The sequence below is a fragment of the Rhagoletis pomonella genome, unplaced genomic scaffold, assembly GCF_013731165.1.
Source record: "Rhagoletis pomonella isolate Grant_MI unplaced genomic scaffold, Rhpom_1.0 Rhpom_scaffold_00001, whole genome shotgun sequence".
NCBI classification, from domain to species: Eukaryota; Metazoa; Arthropoda; class Insecta; order Diptera; family Tephritidae; genus Rhagoletis; species Rhagoletis pomonella.
In genome coordinates, this window is record NW_023458555.1 from 81,711,008 (window position 1) to 81,716,204 (window position 5,197).

Consider the following 5,197-nt stretch of genomic DNA (forward strand, 5'->3'; position numbering starts at 1 on the left):
AATACCAATTTGCAAAATGGTAAACTTTGCCGTATAGACGCTGAGTTCATTTTTTATTTGCAAATAACTAAATCACGCAAATAAGTATTGATTAGTGGTATTATTTGCAAATAAGGGCAAGACGCCGCCATTCTAAGGTTTATTTTCTTTTTCGATGGTCATCTTATTGCCTTTTAATAATCAAAACGTTGCCATTTTCAACTTTATTTTCTTTTTCGATGGTCATATTATTGCCTTTTTATAATCAGGCAATATTAAAAAAGAAATTTTCACCATTGAATAAACAGTGAGTTAGGTATTTGCAAATTATTTTTATTTGAAAATAGCTTACGTATAAACGTAGTATATGTTGACATGCGCAAGTGAACTTATATACACCTTGCTTGTCTAGTGGGTCTTCCTCGTTTGCGCGATCTCGTAGTATCCTCCCCACGTTGTCCTTCATTCTAAATGCTGTATTAATTAGGGATGGGTAAATTCGAGATTCGAAGCTCCGATATTCGAATTTTAATCGAATTTTAGCTCCAAAAGGGCGATTTTTTGAAATCGAGCTTTGTGTTTCTACAATTCGGATAAAATCGAATTTTTCTAGAGAAAATCGATGTTCATTTTTATTTCCAAAAAAATTAAGTCTTCAACTTTCTTGTTTCTGACTAAATTTGCCATCTCTGTGTGTGGCACTCCATTTGTCTTAGGGATGCAAGTAAAAAATACATGTTTTTCGATCTGTTGCATCGAGACAAAAAATCTGTGCCAAGAAGGAACTGTTATTATTAAATTAAAAAATAAAATTGTAAAAAGTACTTTTTTTGTTTTAAATTTGTAGAGGCTTTTACGTTGGTAGCACGAAGCTTTTGCCTGAGAAGACCTCTAGTAAAATTTTCCGGAGAGTAATTTTCTAGAGTACACCAGTCCTCTAACGAAATAAAAATACGAGCTTACTTTCGCAAATCCACCGAGTGTTTTACTACTGGATGGGTATACTTTCAGAAAATGTTAACAAAGTCCGGGCTGGTTTGTGCTGTCCTACAGTGTAATTTGAGTTTAACTTTTTAAGCAGGTGGCCAATCTCTTCAAGCACCTCAAAAATATTGTAATTGTTGCATAGTAATTTAAGCACAACACTTCTTTAACTAAATTCGACTTTTTAAACAGGTGGCACCCCTCTTAAATGTAATTAAAAAATAAAGTTTATTCATAATCATTTCGATTGATACCCATATTGGGGTAATTTATTTAACTTATTAAATAATTTGATTTTGATTTTCTTACATACATTCATATGGCACAAAGCTAAAACCATATTACACATCTACAGGGCAAGCCCTTTCATTTGATTAAGAAGTTTCACTTCAAAAAATTTTTGGAGAATTCGAAAAAATTTCGAATTAAATCCAATTTGCACCACCAAATTTCGAATCGAATAATCGAATGGTTGTGCAATGTTCGAAATTCGGAAAAAATCGAATTTCAGCCCTCCACTACCCATCCCTGGTATTAATGCCATACTTTTGGAATACCTAAGCCAATTTATATGATGTTTGGCCCATATAAGTTAAGACTGCCCAAGCCATTTCACAATTTTCCTTCTTATTTGATTTCTTCGTTTTTGTTTCTCTTCTTATCTTGTTTACTAGGCCCTTCCGAATTGCATTATATATTTAGCTTTAAAAATATCAGCAATGTAAATAAATTTTATGTTTCTGCAAGAAACCTCGTATTTGGACGAAACAAAATAAATATTAATACGGCTGGCCAGGATATTTTTAATGAAATATTCAAAAATTCTTGTTTTTTAAATTTTTCACTCATTTGTTTAATGAACAAACTACATATATACCAATAAAAAGCATAAAGCCTATAGAATGTGTTACAACAGATGAGTGAAAATTACTAGTATTACCTAACTGTTCATACCTGCCAACCCGATAGGAAGGCTAGGAAAATAATAGACAACCCAACGTTTCCACATTCATTCATTTCATTAAACAAATGAGTACAAAATGAAAAAAAAATAATAATTTTTGAATATTTAATTAAAAATATCCTGGCCAGGATTTTTTCAGCCAACCCGCTCGCGAAATATTTATTACCACATTAAATTTCTTACAAAATAGATTTCACCTATTAAACAGATGGGTGAAGGTCGTGCCTTTATCGGATCTGAGAGCCAATTTACACGATGACTTTTCACCCTGGGTGGAAAGTCATGCGTGTCGAGCTTGTAGGCAAGAAGTGTAACGAAGTCATCGGGGTAGGCAAGCACGCACGGTGAGCGATTCGCTCTGCTTTAAAAATGAGGACGAAAGAGTTGACCAAGAAGAGTTGAGTTGTCAAAAATATGCAAGAAACGCCGCAAAGAAAAAGTCATCGTGTATTTAAATGCACGAGGATTTTCGAAGACTTTTTTAAAAAGGAATGTGCCAAAAACGCAGGGTGAAAAGTCGTTGTTGTTGTTGTTGTTGTAGCGGCTACAACAACCCCGCCCAGGACGGTTGGTATCTCAGTCGTTGTGGTCAAGTTCCACTAACGGCAACCCTAGGAAGCGTGCAGCTTCTGTGGGGTTTGTCCACAGGGACAAGGCCGTTAGGGTTGTCGGATTTTCCGGGCATGCGAAGAGATGTTTCGAGTCATGTGGGGTCTCTCCGCATGCCGGATACTCATTCGGCACATCCTCATTCAACCTACTCAGGTAGGAGTTTAACCTGCTGCAGTAGCCGGAGCGAAGTTGTGCAAGTGTTGTGCGAGTCTCCCGAGGCAGATGAGGCTCCGTCTCGTCTATGTCCGGGGGTGGTATGCCTAGAACGGCATTCACAGGTCTAGAGTCTACATAACTCGAGACTGAGTCCCTGTGAATGCCGTTCAGGGCCTGTCGGTAAGCTGTCGGGTCCAGAGGTTGCTTGATGAACCTCTGGACTTCGTCCGTCAGTTCATATAGATGCCTCCTGACGTGCCTAGGCGAGGGTTCCTCTGCAAGCAGCTGTCTGCTTGGGTGGCTACTTCTGTGGCTCCCGATCAGGAACTGCTTGCAGAGCATTATATTGTGCTCCTTTACAGAGAGCATTTGCGCCTCGCCGTGCAGGTGGTGTTCAGGCGACATCAGGAGGCATCCTGTCGCTGTCCTGAGCGCGGTGTTCTGTACAGTCTGTAGCTTCGTCCACTGCGTCCTACTAGTCCCTGGCGACCACACTGGCGCTGCGTAGTTCAAAACCGGCCGGCTTATTGCTTTGTATGTTGCCAGCAACGTTTCTTTGTCTTTGCCCCAAGTACTGCCGGCTAGCGACTTGAGGACCTTGTTGCGGCTCTGTACTTTATTGACAATAGCGGTTGAGTGCGCAGAGAAGGAGAGCAGGCTGTCGAATGTTACTCCGAGTATTTTGGGGTTATTCACCGTCGGAATTGGTGTGTCATCGACGTGAATCCCCAGCGGTAGCCTGACCTCCTTCGTCCAGGTTGTGAACAGGGTCGCGGAGGATTTCGTAGGGGAGAGGGCTAGACACTTTGCAGTGAAGAAGCGAGAAAGTTCGGAGAGATACCCGTTTACATTCGAACACAGGTCATCAATTCCATTCCCAGTCGCCATGATCGAGCAAGGCATAAGAGACAATCGAGACTCCCTCTGGTGGTTGAGGGAGCTTTGAAATGTAAAAGTTAAACAGTAGCGGGGAAAGGACACCACCCTGAGGAACCCCCTGTTTTATTTTTCGCTGCTTACTCGTTTTGTCTCTAAACATTACCGACGAATGTCGACCACTCAGATAATTTGCCGACCACCGTTTGAGCCTCTGTGGGAGAGAGGAGGCCTCTATATCTTCTAGTAGCGTGGAATGGCAGACGGTGTCAAACGCCTTTGACAAGTCCAACGCTACTAGAATCGTTCTCTCACAGGGACGGTTTCGGTTAAGGCCACGAGTTATCTGAGTGTTTATGGCGTTAAGTGCTGTTGTTGTACTGTGCACTTTACGGAAACCATGCTGATGCTTCGCTGGGGTCAAGTGGTTTGTGAAGTACGGGAGTAGCAAGGCCTCGAGTGTCTTCGCTACCGGGGAAAGGAGTGTTATCGGACGATAAGAATCTTCTTTGTTGGCAGGTTTCCCCGGTTTGAGCAGTGGGACCACTCTCCCCACCTTCCAGATGTCTGGGATGATGAGAGTGGCCATTGACAAGTTGAGGACCTCCGTTAGGTACGCTATCCCCGCAGGACCCAAATTTTTCAGCATCAGCATGCATATTCCGTCGGGACCCATGGCTTTGGAGGCTTTCGCCTTCCCGATGGCCACCTGAACTTCACCGCAAATGAAAGCAAGGGGGGCATAGGTTGTCGGCAGTTTGTGCAGCCTTCTGGTCACTCGACGCTTGGCTTTGTCCACCGGAGGATGCAGTATGAACTGCCGGCTAAAATAGCTCGAGCATCGCTCCGGGTCCGACGAAGCATGGTCGCCGAAGGAAATTTCGACTCTGTCGTCGTGCTTCGTCGGATTGGACAGTGACCTCACGGTTGACCAAAGCTTGCTCACACCAGAGGTGAAGTTACAGGTCTTCAGATGCTCCTCCCACTTCTTCCGCTTATGTACGTTTACTAGTTGCCGAATCTCCGCGTTGAGATCCCTGATACGGTGATCTCCGGGATCGGCCTGACGAAGGCTATCACGCTCATCGGCTAGAACAGCCGCTTCGGCAGGGAAGTTTGGACGTGGGTTCGATGTACATCCTGCCGGTATGAAGCGAGCTGCAGCAGCAGTGACAGCTCTGCGGAACTTACGTTCACCGAGATGGACGTCGGTTGGTGTGGGGAGCGCTGTGAAGGTGTTTTCGGTAAACTCCGCGTAACCTTTCCAATCAGCTTTAGAAAAGTTGATATAGGGCCGGTGTTTGGCGGAGGCAAAGTCGGTTGGTTTATCTATCGAGATGACTATGGGTAGGTGGTCTGATGCTAGGGTCAGCATATGTCGCCATATTATGTTGTTTATCAGACCAGCGCTGACTATGGTGATGTCTGGCGAGCTACTGCAGTTACTCATAATCATGGTGGGTGCGTCGTCGTTCATTGTGCAGAATGTCGATTCGTCTATCTGCTCAGCCAAGTCTGTTCCCCTACGAACGTTTGACAGGCTTGAGTGCCAAAGATCGTGGTGCGCATTAAAGTCACCTACTACCATCCGGTTTTCACCTCTGAGGAGCGCACCTATATCAGGGT